The following is a 16,262-nucleotide window of genomic DNA, read 5'->3' as shown; positions in this document are numbered from 1 at the left end:
GGCATCTCATCCTTTTTGGTAAGATTCCCAACTCTTTGGCAACGATCACACGTTAAAACGAACTGATGTGCATCCTTAAACAACGTAGGGCAGAAAAAACGTGCTTGAAAAATACGAGCTGCTGTATTTTCACCACCATAATGTCCACCATAAGCTGTGGAATGACAGTCTCGTAATATCCCCTCCTTCTCACAGAATGGGATACATCTCCTGATGATCTAGTCAGCTTCTTGTCTAAACAAATATGGTTCATCCCACATGTACCACTTCACCTCATGCAGAAACTTCTTCTTTTGAGCCGCATTCATATTAGGAGGCATTATATTGCTAACAAGATAGTTCATAATGTCTGCGAACCATGGCTCTTCCTCTTGAATTGCCAACAACTGCTCATCCAGAAAAGATTCGTTAATCAATGTCTTATCATGTGAAGTAGAATCGGGATTCTCCAATCTAGAGAGATGGTCAGCTACTTGATTTTCAGTACCTTTTCGATCCTTGATCTCTAACTCGAATTCCTGTAGTAAGAGAACCCAACGAATAAGTCTAGTCTTCGAATCCTTCTTTGAGACCAGATAGCGGATGGAAGCGTGATCAATGAACACTGTCACCCTTGTCCCAAGTAGATAAGATCGAAAATTTTTGAAACCAAAAACTATAGCCAAGAGCTCCTTCTCAGTAGTGGTGTAGTTCAGTTGGGCTCCATTTAATGTCTTACTAGCATAGTAGACCACATGAAAGATATTAGTCTTTCGCTTCCCAAAAACTGCTCCTACTATATAATCACTTGCATCACACATCATCTCAAAAGGTTCTCTCCAATCTGGTGCCGTAATAACTGGTGTGGTGATTAAACTCTTCTTGAGAGTCTCAAATGCTGCCAAGCATTTTCATCAAATTTGAAAGGCACATCTTTTTTGAGCAAGTTACACAACGACTTAGATATCTTAGAGAAGTCCTTGATGAAACGCCGATAAAAACCCACATGACCAAGAAAGCTACGAATTCCTTTCACAGAAATAGGTGGCGGAAGATTTTCAATGACGCCCACCTTGGCTTTATCCACCTCAAGACCTTTACTAGAGACTTTATGCCCAAGAATGATGCCTTGTTGCACCATGAAGTGACATTTTTCCCAATTGAGCGCCAGATTAGTCTCAACACACCTTTTGAGCACCAAACGGAGATTATTCAAGCATTCATCATACGAATGTCCAAAGACGGAGAAGTCGTCCATGAACACTTCAATATTATTTCCAATCATATTAGAGAATATGTCCATCATGCATCTCTGAAAAGTGGCATGTGCACCATATAAGCCAAAAGAAACTCTGTGAAAAGCAAATATGCCAAATAGACAAGTGAAAGTAGTCTTCTCTTGATCTTCTGGTGCAATACAAATCTGATTGTAGCCCGAATAGCCATCCAGAAGACAATAATACTCATGACCAGCCAACTTGTCAAGCATCTGATCAATGAATGGAAGAGGGAAGTGATCCTTCCTCGTGGCTTTATTCAACTTCCTGTAGTCCATGCATACCCTCCATTCTGTGACTGTTCGAGTGGGGATGAGCTCGTTCTTCTCATTTGCTACCACAGTAATACCTCATTTCTTAGGTACACATTGCACGGGGCTCACCCTATAACTGTCAGAAATAAGATATATGATTCCTGCATCCAGCCATTTTAGAATTTCTTTCTTCACCACTTCTTTCATGATAGGATTAAGCCTTCGTTGTTGCTCAATAATCGGCTTGCTACCTTCCTCTAACAGAATTTTATGCATGCAGTACGAAGGGATGATCCCTTTTATATCTACTATAGTCCTTCCGATGGCTTATTTGAATTCTCTCAGAATCCTCAAGAGCTTGTCCTCATCACTACCTGAAAGGTCAGATGCAATAATAACAGGAAGAGTAGATGCATCTCCTAAAAAAACATACCTCAAGTGTTCAAGCAGTGGTCTAAGCCCCAAAGTAGGCGCTTCCTCAATAGATGGTTAGAGCTTTCCCTCAGCATTCTTGAGATCAGTATTACCAAGAGATTCAAATGGCATGTCTAGCTTTTGTTTCCAAGGAGAAGCATTTAGATATTGTCAATGCTGGTTGCCTTCATCATCTTCACTGTCAAAATCCCCCAATAAGGCTTTTTCTAAGACATCAGACCTTAGCACATGATCAAGTTCTGAAGTAACTGCAGAATCGACCAAATCCACCTTGAAGCACTCCTCATCTTCCATAGGGAATTTCATCGCATTGAACACATTGAATGTCACATCTTGATCTTGCACCCTCATAGTGAGTTCACCTTTTTGCACATCTATCAAGGTACAACCTGTAGCCAAGAAAGGTCTTCCCAAGATTATGGGAATCTTCTTATCTTTCTCGAAATCCAGAATGACAAAATCTGCAAGGAATATGAGCTTGTCCACCTTTACTAGCACGTCCTCCATAATGCCTCATGGGTATGTAATTGAATGATCAGCCAATTATAGAGACATGTAGGTGGGCTTCGGATCAGGCAAATTTAGCTTTTTGAAGATAGACAACGGCATCAGATTGATGCTTGCTCCTAAATGGCAAAGGCACTTGTCAAATGACAACTTGCCAATGGTGCAAGGAATGGTGAAGCTACCTGGATCCTTAAAGCTTTGGAGGTAACTTTTGTTGCAGCACGGTACTACACTCTTCCGTCAGAGCAACGGTATCAAGATCATCCAGTTTTACCTTCCTCGAAAGAATACCTTTCATGAATTTCATATAACTAGGCATTTGTTCAAGAGCCTCAGTGAAAGGTATGTTGATGTAAAGTTTCTTGAACACCTCCAGAAACTTACCAAATTGCTTGTCCAGCTTTTGTTTTTGCAATCTCTTAGGAAAAGGTGGTGGAGGATAGAGTTGTTTCTCCCCTGTATTACCCTCAGGGAGAGTGTATTCAACAGTAGTCTTCCTTGGTTCCACCTCTTTCACCTTTTACATTCCTTCTTCATCTACATCTTCAACTTCTACATCTTTTGCTTTTTCAGCATCAGCAACTTTTCCAGACCTTAAGGTGACAGCTTTGACTTGCTCTTTAGCTTCCTTCCTGCCTGGCACTTCAGTATTGCTGGGAAGTGTACGGGGTTGATGATTGAGCAAGGCATTGGCTATTTGTCCAATTTGATTTTCCAAGGTCTTGATAGAAATAGCCTGACTTTTGCATAGCAACTTGAACTCCTCAAAATCAGCACTAGAAGGTGGAGCAGCACCTCCTTGTTGAGGATATGATTCCCTTTGAGCAAATTGCTGAGGTTGCTGAAATCCAGGAGGATTAAACTGTTTACTTGCAGCTTGCTGATATGGTTGTTGAACAGCATTCTGATTATTGCTCCAGCTGAAATTGGGATGATTTCTGTTATTGGGATGATAAGTAGCGGGCACAGGCTGCTGCGATCTCTGAAAATTGTTCACATACTGAACTGATTCATTAACAAGAGAACATTGATCTGTAGCATAAGAGTTTGGACAAAGCTCACAAACACTATGTATTTGATTTACTCCATAGTTGGCTAAAAAATCGACCTTCATAGACAGCGCTTGGAGTTGCACTACAATAGATGTAGCTGCATCAACTTCCAGAATACCTGCTACCTTCCCAGGCATAATCCTTTGAGTTGGGTTTTGATACTCGTTTGCAGCCATAGTTTCAATGAGATTATAGGCCTCAGTATAGCTTTTGGCGCACAAGGCGCCTCCAGAAGCTGCATCGAGCATGGGTCGAGATTGGGCCCCCAAACCATTGTAGAAACCAGATATCACCATCCAGTCAGGCATACCATGATGTGGACACTTTCTCAACATCTCCTTGTAGAGCTCCCAAGCCTCGCACATAGATTCTCCTTGTTGCTGTGCAAATTGAGTAAGAGCACTCCTCATAGCTGTAGTTTTGGCCATTGGACAAAACTTCACCAGAAACTTTTGTGCAAGATCTTCCCAAGTAGTGATGGACCCAGCTGCTAAAGAATGTAGCCAGTCCTTAGCTTTATCCCTCAGAGAGAATGGGAAAAGCCTCAGCTTGATAGCCTCATCAGTGACACCGTTATATTTGAAAGTACTACAGATCTCGACAAAATTCCTGATATGCATGTTGGGATCTTCAGTCGCAGCACCTCCGAAAGAAACAGAATTATACACCATCTGAATAGTGCCCGGCTTGATTTCACAAGTATTGGCCTGAATAGCCGGATGAATGATGTTTGACTAAATGTCATCAATTTTAGGCCAAGAAAAGTCCATAAGAGCTTGATCATCTTGAGCTAGATGATCACCCATTGTTTCAGGTTCTTTCTTTTCACTCTCTTTATCCGAATCTTTAAAAACTATCTTCTCCAGAAATTCAAGAGCTTTATCTGTCTCCTCAGCTTTATCCAGATATCTCTTGCGAGTGCGAGAACGTGTTTGCATAAATGCTTATTAGTCCCAAACAATACAAAAAGAATTAGAGAAGGGGGGTTGAATGTAATATTGGCTACTTTTTGAGATTAATGAAAAATGGTTCTAACTTAATAATATATACGTGTTTGATTTGCAAAGTGCAGAATGAAGAGTTAGATAAATCAAAACACAAGTCTTTAAAAACTTTCTGGTGGATTTGAATGTATCCACCAGATATATATATATATATATATATATATATATATATATATATATATATATCAATAAAACCCTGTGAAGCTTGAATAGCTCATAACTGCTTACAAATATGAACAACTAAACTTACAGAGAAATGCTACAAGATTCAGCTTACAATTATTTCTATGAGAATGTAATTGCTTAGTCTTGTTGTTGTTCTACTTGCTACTCTTGGTTTATATATCACCAAGATTACATAGTAATAAGACAAGATAATAAAACAAAATCTATCAAGTCTAATACCATGCTGCTTCACTACTCTATTCCAGCATCTTTGAATATCTTCATAATAGCATGGTGAATAAGCTGAATAAGCTGCCACATTCCTTTTGCAAACACTCGACGCATGTGACTGTGTTGTCATTGTCAACAGATGTTTGAATTGATCATATGTTAGGTACATGATTATCATCGGTCGGGTTGCCTTGTTGATCATCCGCCGGGTAGCTTTGTTGATCATCCGTCGGGTAGCTTCGGGTAGCTATTTGACATTTGACTTCATTTCATTTATGCAGAATTACAAGACATCTTATATTTACAATTAATCAACCTATTATGCATATATAATTAAAGTCAACATGACTTATATGCTACTACAGAATCTATACAAAGGTGTTTGCAGAAATATGCTACATGACTTATTGTTACATGAGCTACTAACTCGATGGATGTCAAATCATCATCCATCGGGACTATATTGAGTCATATGTCAGGACTACATCTGATCATCCGTCGAGTGCTACATTTTTCACTAAGTTAAATCTACTAAGGTGTTTTGTTAATGTAATCATCAAGTTCACAACATATTCCCAACAATCTCCCCCAATTTATGCCTACTAGAATTGTAGCCATAAATAAGAGAAACTTGACGATAATAAAACATCCTAAAAATACAGATTTAAAAGGTAGTAGATAAAACCAAAAAGTGATGTATTATTTACTGAAAAATTTACAAGACAAAGTGTTCAAAGATTTGCTCATAATCATTTTCAAGGTGCTCCTCTAGTCTGAGCAAATTGATCTATTTCCTTCATTGTCTGGATTTCTTCCCAAGCCTCCTGTTGTTTTCTTCTATTTGATTTTGGAGCTGTCTGTGAAATTCAAGTTCATCAGATTCTGAGAGATCTAGCATTCCTTGCATTTTCAGAAGAGTCTCATTGCTAGAGATGCTCAACTGGTCTTCTAATCTGAAGAATCTTTTAACTCCCTTATCATCCATGAATTCCATCAGCCAGTAGGGCCTTAGATGCACTATACTCCCTGTGTAAGGAATAGTTAAAGTCTTTGGGAGTGCATCCTTGGTTCTAATACTCCTCAGTTCTTCAATCTTCTTTAGAACTAATCTTCTAGCTGTCATATTGAATCCAAAGTTCTTTTTGAATGATGAATAAACTTTTATCAGTATAGATTAGCTCTCTTGAAGAATCATGTGAAGTGGCCATGATATCTCTTTTCCTCCCTTGTACTTGAATACTAACCTTTCAGGTAGATTCTCGTAAGCATCAATACCTCTAACTTCTTCCAGTTCATCTAGATAGAGGTTTAGATCAAAGAATTCCTTGATGTCACAGATGTACATGATATCTCCCTTGTTGACCTTGGTTTGAGCTTTGGTTAGGGACTTGGATCTGAGAGTTGAGGGCTTCACTTTCTTGACTGCTCTGGTCTTTATCTTCTTTGGCTTTATGAAATGAGGTAGATTGAGTTCAGGAATTGGTAGACTATCCCAGTATATTGGCTCATCTTTTGGAATGATAGGTGCACCATGGAAATTCTTGGATGGATCTATCTTGAATTCTTCATGTGCCACAGAGTGCATGGATGTTTGAGTTATTGTAGAAGTAGACTTCTTGGGAAACTGATCTTCCAATCCTTTTTCATCAAAGTTCACTTTTCTCTTGGAGTGAAGTTTGTATCTAAACCTTCTTTTCTGCTGTGATTCTTCTTGCATTTTCAGATCCTTAGATTCAGTGGTTTCAGATAGTTGTTCAGGAATTTGTTGTGTGGGTTTCACAGCTTGCAACTTGGAAAAGATAGCAGCTTGCTCCTTCTTTTGTTTAAGCTTTTTAGAATCTAGAGCAGCTTGCTTCTTTTCTTGCTTCAATCTTGCCTTTTCTTCCCTTTTTGCTTCAACAACTTTAGGGTATCCAGCCACCACACAAATTTCCTTACCATTTCTGAAAACCTTGGCAATTCTCCTTTTCAATGCTGAATCAGTTAGATCCTTGTAGAATGCAATAGATCTTGACAACAGTTTCTTCTCATCAGGCTTTGATGTCTCATACACTGTGTTCAAAGGGTTCTTTAGTGAAGATTTTGGGTAGTTCACCTTTGGCTTCAAGATTAGATCTGCCTTTGGGGATTTGATGCAGGATATCTGGCCTTTTTCCAGATAGTTCGTGCTCATATCATTCACAGAAATTTGCTTGACTTGAGAGTGATGAATGACTGATTTATCTGGCTTCTTTGCTAGACCAAACTTCTTTTGAATATCCTCATCAATTTTCTCCCAGTTTATTGGACTAAACTGCTTCTTCTCAGCTGCTCTCAAAGTGGTTGCTGCTTCATTAATTAGATCAATGCTATCTTTAGCTGGTGGCTTTGTGAAAGCAATTGTTGGCACAATTGCTTTACTCACTTGAATGTTGAGCACTTTTTGCTCCCCTCACTCTTAGAGCTCTCTTTATCCCCTTTTTTGTTATCATCAAGCAGACTAGAGGAGGAGGTCTTTGCAGCCACCAGTTTTTGAAATAAGTCTATTTGTTGATCTTGGTGTAGATGGATTGCTGTAAGAGAAGCTTTCATAGCAATCATTCTTTTGTCCAAGGAATCCACCTTGGTTGCAAGATCAGAGTTTTTCCTGAGCTTTCTTTTGATGTCTATCATTGTTGTCTCTGGAATTCTAGCTTCCAACTTTTCAGACATGTCTTTCTTGAGTTGATCAACTTCATTTTTGATGAGAGAGACATTTTGACTTTGTTGGTAGCCTGATATTTGCTGTAGTTGGAGAGATACAAGATGTGCTTGCAGAAGCTTCTTGGTGCTAGCATTTGTGGTTGATTGAAGTGCAGACTGCGTTTGGCTGATAAGTTGGATGAGAGTGGTCTTAAAATGGTGTTCATCACACTGCTTTGAAAATGCCTAAGATGGCATGCCTGGTCTTGAACTAGGGCCTACTTCTCCCCCTATGTACAATGGCTCTTCTTAACTATCTCTACCCTCGCCTCTAAAGTATTCTTCTGAGCCACCAGTCTCATAATCAACATCGCCAGCTGTTGAAGGCAAAGCTGTGATGGCATCTTTAGATCTTTTCATGGACTGTGTGGTGTGCACCAAGTTTAGCATCCTTTCTGCATTGTCATTGCCCTTTCCAGCTACAAGTTGATATGCTGGAACAGGGTGAGTAAATGCCTCAGCATCCAAGGAGGTGGAATCTATAACAGCTTGACTTTACAGAAATAGTTCCTCCCTGTTAGCATCATGGACATTCATTAACTCACTTGCAATGACGTTCACCCTTATATCTCCAGTACCTGCATTTCTCTTATTATCTCTCTTTTCTTGCATCAAGGTTTCACCTTGGCTCCTCACCCTCACACCTTCACCTTCACCATCTAAGGTGGGACTCCTCACACTCACTTTTGCCAATCCTGAAGAAATGGACTCCATTAGATCACTCTTTTTCTCTCCTTTTTCCTGGGAGCAACCCAGACTCTCACTCAAGTCACTACCTTCCCTCAATCCTAATAGTGATTGCACATCCGTCGGGATACAATAACTACTCGACAGATGAACAATATCCATCGATTGAGTAGAAATGAATGAGTTTGGAGTGGAAACTATTGTGGACTCTGTGCAGATTGATGAAAATTTTGGCACAGATGCCTCAACAGCCTCAGAAAGAAATGGCAAGTGAGCCAACAAATTATCTAGAAGATGATGCTCACTTGCATGGATTTTTGACTTCTCCAACAGAGTTAAAGATGGAGAATATGGTTGTGATGTTTGAATCATGTCAACATCCAAAGAGTGTGTGGGAGAATTTGGTGTTTGAGGTGTTTCAATTTGTACAGATTTTGGTTGTGACTCCATATTTGTTGGAGCCACATCAATTTGACTTTGAGATGGTGCAGTGACCGGGTCTTTAGCTCCAGTTTGCACTATGTGTGTACCCTGTGCATCCCCAAGGGTTTTAGATTTCTTCTTTCTTGTGTAGGTTTATGGTGAACTTGTGTCCCGACCCCTTTTGTTCTGTGCTCCTGGTTGAGAGCTTGTTTCAATAGTTACATCTTTTTGGGATGATGAAACTAGAATTGAGCTTTTATCCTTATTAACAACCACAGTTTGTTGGGAAACTGTGGTGTGGCTTGGTTTGGGTACACTATGCTCACCATCCTCATCCTTAGGGCTTCTTTGATTTTCACCCTGTCTCTCACATGTCTTTTCCACCTTCACACTCCCCTCTTTTTGTTTAATGGATTTTACAACTGGTATCTTTTGAGAGATACTAGAGGGGGCTTTCTTTGTCTTTGGTTATGGTAGCTTGGGTAGGCATCTGTCTGGTCATTGACACAGATCCCACTGTTATACTAGAAGGTAAAGAAATGGTTGATGTTGGAAGAGTAGAGATAGTTGAAATTACCTCACTTACCTGAGGTGCCTCCATTACTGGAAAGTAGAAGAGTGGCACCTCTTTGTGGTGATCTGCTCTATTGAGATCTGCAATAATTCTTCTTTCTTGAACCCAACAATCTAACTTATTAGTTGGGTTCTCAAGCACAATATCCTCAGAGAGGTGCTTAGCAAGCATCATGAAAAATCTAGCATAATAAACATTCTTACCCCTCTTATTAAGCTCCTCTAACTTAAACTCCAACTCAAACAAGACTAGATCACTAAAATTGAAGTATTTATCAGTTACTAGCATGTAGAGCATATTGAGCATGGAGATATTAAAATAATCAAAATTGCTAATTTTACCAGAAAATACTTTAGTAACTACATTACACAGATAACTCCATTCTTTCCTAAGACCCAATCTCCTAATTTCACTTAATTTAGAGATGGTGAGTGAATAACCCATGGAGTTTAACATGTTAACAATATCAGTGTCTGTGTATGGAGTAGTGAAAGTATTATCAGGAACCTTAAAGCATGCTTTAACAATTTCACTATTAACACATAATTCCTTACCTTTAATAGTGAAAATGATGGTCTTGTCAGTTGAGTTGTATACTTCAGTCGTCCATATTTCCTCCACAACCTCACAGTAGATAGTGGGAGACTCCAACATGGCATATTTGAGCTTACAGCCTTGCACAAAATCCATCATTTTATGGTAGTCGCCAGACTGTTGAATCCCCTTGTTCACTAGAGCCGTGAAATTGTTCTTCTCATAGATAAAGCCAGTTTGAGACATGATTTTGACGACTGGTGCCATTGTTAGAGAGTAAAATTTGCAGAGAGAGAGGGTGATTTCTTTTGAGAAAGAAAGAAGTTATAGCAGATGAATTGAGAATGATAAAAGAAAAGAAATAAAAATGAATTTTGCTTTTATACTGTCTCAAAAATAACTGTAAAAAATAATAAAGTAAAATAAAGTGACCAATAAAAATTGCCCAAAATAGCCGTTTAAAAATAAACTATATTAATTCCATCACTTATTCGTCGTGTTATGCTTATAAACTGTAAGTATACTCGATGGATAATGTTCAAAAAATCAACGGCTAGGAATGAGACAATTCGACGGATGAGGATAAATCAGTTATTCATCGAGTTAAAAAATTTATAGAAAAATAATTGATTTTATTAACAAATTGTATTCCGACGGATGATCAAACTCGATGGATAATGATCATCCGTCGGGATGTAAATTTTGATTTAGCCAAAATTTCATCCAACACTGAAAAAACAATTAAATTTATGGCTGCTTTACCACTTGCAAAATATCTGAAAAGATTCAAGAGTAATTAAGCATACCTAACTCACTTACCAACCTTGAGAAGGTGGATTCATCCAGTGGCTTGGTAAATACATCTGCAAGCTATTTTTCACTTGGAATAAAATATAGTCCATTCATTACATATTCCCTTATGAAGTGGTACTTGATATCTATGTGCTTTGTTCTTGAATGCTGTACTGGATTCTCAGTGATGGCAATTGCACTTGTGTTATCACAGAAAATAGGAATTATTTCCACTTCCAGACCATAGTCTAGAAATTGGTTTTACATCCATAAAATATGTGCACAGTAACTGCCAGCAGCAATATATTCAGCTTCAGCTGTAGAAGTAGAAACTGAATTTTGCTTTTTACGGAACCAAGACACAAGCTTGTTTCCTAGAAATTGACAGGTTCCTGTTGTAATTTTTCTATCAATTCTACAACCTGCATAATCTGCATCTGAATAACCAGTTAGATCAAAACCGGAATCTCTAGGGTACCAAATGCCAAGTTTTGGTGTACCTTTGAGATATCTAAAAATTCTCTTAATAGCAATTGAATGAGATTCTCTAGGATCAGCCTAAATTCTAGCACAAAGACATATAGCAAATATTATATCTGGCCTACTAGCTGTTAAGTATAGAAGTGAGCCAACCATGCCTCTATAACTTTAAATATCCACAGACTTTTCAGTAGTGTTTAATTCAAGTTTAGTTGCAGTGGCCATGGGAGTTTTTGCAGATGTGCAATCCATTAGTTCAAACTTCTTTAAAAGATCATAAATGTATTTAGTTTGACTAATAAATATTCCATCACTAACTTGCTTAACTTGCAAACCAAGAAAGTACGTTAGTTCTCCCATCATGCTCATTTCATACTTACTTTGCATTAATTTGGCAAACTTTTTGCAAAGTTTTTCATCTGTAGAGACAAAAATAATGTCATCTACATAAATTTGAACAAGTATGCTAGAGCCATAATATTTCTAAAGAATAAAGTTTTGTCTACAGTACCTCTTGTGAAGTGATTCTCTAAAAGAAACTTTGACAAAGTGTCATACCAGGCTCTAGGTGCTTGCTTCAATCCATAGAGTGCTTTCAAAAGATAGTATACACGATCAGGTAGATTTAGATCTTCAAAACCAGGAGGCTAACTGACATAGACTTCCTCCTCCAAATCTCCATTTAGAAAAGCACTCTTGACATCCATTTGATAGACCTTGAAATTGGCATGGGCTGCATAGGCTAAGAAGATTATGATGGCTTTAAATCTTGCAACAGGAGCAAAGTTTTCATCAAAATATATTCCTTCTTGTTGACAATAGCCCTTAGCAACCAATCTAGCTTTGTTCCTGACTACTATGCTGTTTTCATCCATCTTGTTTCTGAATACCCATTTGGTGTCTATTGGATTCTTTCCTTTAGGCTTGGGTACCAGCTTCCATATATTATTCCTTTCAAATTGGTTTAGCTCCTCCTGCATAGCTAAAATCCAATCAGGATCCAACAAAGCTTCTTCTACCTTCTTTGGTTCTTTCTTAGATAGGAAACTGCTATATAGACATTTTTCTTGAGTTGCTCTCCTTGTTTGAACTCTAGAAGATACATCACCAATGATGAGCTCAAATGGGTGATCCTTTGTCCATTTTCTTTGTTGAGGTAGATTAGCTCTAGATAAAGAGGCCTCATTGTTGTCTTGATGTGTGATTGAGTTTTGATTATTAGAAACTCCCCCCGAGTTTGTGAATCTATGATTTGAGAAAGGGGAACTTTCTGCAAGTGATCTATTCTGACTTTCAGCTTCTTTTGATGACCTGACGGATAGTGAATTTTGAGTTCCAACGGATGAAGCTGATTGTCTCCCGATGGATGATGCAGATTGTCTACCGACGGATGAATCATTTTATAACTCGATGGATGTTGAGTTATTAGCTTCATTGATTCTAGAATTTTCTGCACTATCCTTATTAGTAGTTTTTTGATCACTTTCATCATCACTGTCATCACTAACCATCTCCACATTGTCAAATTTGAGGCTCTCATGGTAATCTCCATCTTGCAGTTCTTCAATCTTTTTATCATCAAACACAACATGTATTGATTCCATAACAATATTGGTTCTCAGATTGTAGACTCTGTATGCATTACCAACAACATATCCAACAAAGATTCCTTCATCTGCCTTAGCATCAAACTTCCCATTTTGATCAGTTTGATTTCTCAAGATATAACATTTTCAGCCAAAGACATGAAGAAAATTTAGAGTTGGCTTCTTATTCTTGAACAATTGGTAAGGAGTCATGCATTTTGCTTGATTAACCAAAGAAATATTCTGAGTGTAGCATGCAGTATTTACAGCTTCAGCCCAGAAGTATGTAGGTAAATTTGATTCTTCAAGCATTGTCCTTGCTGCTTCAATAAGTGATTTGTTCTTTCTTTCTACTACTCCATTTTTTTGTGGAGTTCTTGCTACTGAAAACTCATGCATAATCCCATTCTCTTCACAAAATGCTCTCATGGCAGAATTCTTGAACTCAGTTCCATTGTCACTCCTGATTCTTCTAACTTTGAAATCAGGAAGATTGTTGACTTGCCTTATGTGATTGATGATGATTTCACTAGCCTCATCTTTAGACTTTAGGAAATATGTCTTAGAGAACTTTGAGAAATCATCTACAATAACTAGGCAAAATCTTTTCCTTGAGATGGACAACACATTGACTGGTCTAAACAAATCCATGTGTAGCAGTTGCAAAGGTTCTTCAATTGTTGAATCAAGCTTCTTTCTGAATGATGCTTTGATTTTCTTTCCCTTTTGGCAAGCATCACACAGTCCATCCTTAGAAAACTCCACTTGAGGAATACCTCTAACCAGTTCTTTCTTTACAAGCTCATTCATGGTCTTGAAGTTCAGATGGGATAGCTTCTTGTGCCATAGCCAACTTTCATCTTGACTTGCTTTACTGAGAAGACAAGTAATAGATTCTGCATTAGATGAGTTGAAGTCAGCTAGGTACACATTTCATTTTCTCACTCCAGTGAGAACCACTTTGTTGCTCCTCTTGTTTGTCACAACACAGGCTTCTGTATTGAAGGTTACTGAATTACCTTTATCACAAAGCTGGTTGATACTCAACAAATTATGCTTGAGACCATCCACTAAGGCAACCTCCTCAATGATGACATTGTCTTTTAAAATTAAGCCATATCCCACAGTATAACCCTTGCTGTCATCTCCAAAAGTAATATTAGGGCTAGCTCTCTCCTTAAACTCTGTGAGCAGGGTAGAATCTCCAGTTTTGTATCTTGAACAAACACTATTCAAGTACCACAGATTCTTTCTGTTTCCCTGCATACATTAAAACCAAATTAAGTTGATTTTGGTACCCAAGTTTCCTTGGGTCCAGCCTTGTTAGCTTTCTTCTTCTGTTTCTTAGGTTTGATCTCATTTGACTTGGGGATATCAGATTCATCCTTAGTCATCTGAGTTGGACCTTTGAAACCATTTATTAAAATAGAATTATCATGCACATTTTGATTAACAGGAAATGGCATGCTATTTGCAAACATGTTATTCCAGTAGGGCATGCAAAATGGCATTTGAGGCATACTAAATGCAGCATAATAAGGATTAGGTGCAAATGGTATATTATCAAATTGTGCATTCATATTCTGTGTAGACATAGCATTCAAAGGCATAGAAGGCATAGCAATCATGTTGGGAAAAGAAGGTGGTACAGTCATGGAAGTAGGCATGGCAAGTTTGCAATTAACAGACCGATGATTAACACTACCACACTTAACACGGATTTTTCTAGGAGCATACTTATCGGGTGTATAGTTGTTATGTTTATTAATCCCTACATTCCCATTTCTATTGTTTTTCTTTTTAGCCTATATTTTAACCTCAATCTTTTCTAGTCTGTCATTCAATTGCTTGATGGACAGATGACCAACATTCACTTTCTTCTCCTTCTTCACTTGACTAGATTCTCCTGAAATAAAGTTTTTGGAAACTGATCCATATTTTTCATTTAACTTGGCAAGTTTGGCTTTACTCACAGGTTTGCTTACAGCCGACGGATGAGGATTTACGTCACTCGACGGATAACCTTTTTGATTATCCGACGGATGACTTTCATCATCCGTCGAGTTTACATCTGTTAGCAATACCTTGAACTCAATACCTTGAACTCCAGCTTCTCTTTATTCTTTTTCCAGGCTGCATCACAGAAGGACTCAATACCTTAAACTTTGGTGATTTGAGCATGGACATCTCTAGATGATTTCCATGCCTTAATCACCTCTTGTTCTCGTTCAAGCTGCTTCTTCAAAATTTCTTCTTTCTTTAAGGACTCAGTTAATTCCTCCTTTGCAATCTTACATTCTATTCTCAATTTTTCAAATTCAATAAACTGAGACTCTAGCACATTATTCCTCTCACTTAAAGACAAATTGTTTACTTTGATTTTAGCATTTTCCTTAGTGAGGGACTTAAGTGTAACACGCAAATGATATAATTCTGTAAACATGTCATTTATTGCATCATTACACTCAGCTTTAGATAAATGTGCAAGGTTAGTGGTTATTACCTGATTACTTGAAGAACTTGTCTCTATTTCATCAGAATTGGCCATTAGGGCTAGATTGACATAGCTGACATCTCCATCCTCATCCAGACCATCTGTTGCCCCGTCACTTTCTTGTGTAATAAAAGCCCTTTCCTTTTGTTTGAGAAACTCAAAATACTTCTGTTTATAATCCACAGGCTCAAACTTTTTCTTGTTGGAATCTGACTTTCTACACTCACTGGAAAAGTGCCCTGCCAAGCCACATTTAAAACATTTGAATTTTTATTTATCCACCATGTTTCTATTTGGCTTAGCTGCTCCAAAGTTCTTCTTGAACTTGAGCTTGGCAAATCTTCTGGAAAGAAATACAAGATATTCATCAATATCATCCATATCTTCTTGGCTCAAAGAATCTTCATTTTCTACTACCAGCCCCTTGCCCTTGTTTTCACAGACCTTTGAAGTAGACTCAACAACTTCTATCTTCATCTCCTTCTCTTTCTCTAACTCAGCCACCAGTGCAATGGACTCTCCTTTCTTTCTCCCTTTCTCCATTCTTTCATCTTGCTCTATTTCAAGCTCATAAGTCTTTAGAATGCCATACAGTCTCTCTAGTGTAAACTCCTTGTATTCTTGTGAATTTCTTTCTGCTTCAAGAGCTTGCTCTGATACCAATTGTTAGTCCCTAACAATACAACAAGAATTACAGAAGGGGGGGTTGAATGTAATTCTGGCTACTTTTTGAGATTAATGAAAAATGGTTCTAATTTAATAATATATAAGTGTTTGATTTGTAAAGTGCGGAAAGAAGAGTTAGATAAATCAAAACACAAGTAATAAAAACACAAGTCTTTAAAAACTTTCTGGTGGATTTGAATGTATCCACCAGAGATATATATATATATATATATCAAGAGAACCCTGTGAAGCTTGAATAGCTCATAGTTGCTTACAAATATGAACAACTAAACTTACAGATAAATGCTACATGATTCAGCTTACAATTGTTTCTCTGAGAATGTAATTACTTAGTCTTGTTATTATTCTACTTGCTACTCTTGGTTTATATATCACCAAGA

At 37.9% G+C, this 16,262-nt stretch overlaps 1 non-coding gene across 1 annotated transcript; it reads left to right on the top strand.

The window, feature by feature from the left end:
• Window positions 1-3,810: 3,810 nt before the first annotated feature.
• LOC141662846 (small nucleolar RNA R71) lies at window positions 3,811-3,917 on the top strand. Its single transcript, XR_012550943.1, has one exon. It is a non-coding gene; the product is annotated as a small nucleolar RNA R71 (small nucleolar RNA).
• The last annotated feature ends 12,345 nt before the right edge of the window (window positions 3,918-16,262 follow it).

Source organism: Apium graveolens, chromosome 5 (assembly GCF_009905375.1).
Source record: "Apium graveolens cultivar Ventura chromosome 5, ASM990537v1, whole genome shotgun sequence".
NCBI lineage: Eukaryota > Viridiplantae > Streptophyta > Magnoliopsida > Apiales > Apiaceae > Apium > Apium graveolens.
Note: the sequence above shows the minus strand (reverse complement) of the source record. Positions and strands in the feature narration are given on the sequence as shown.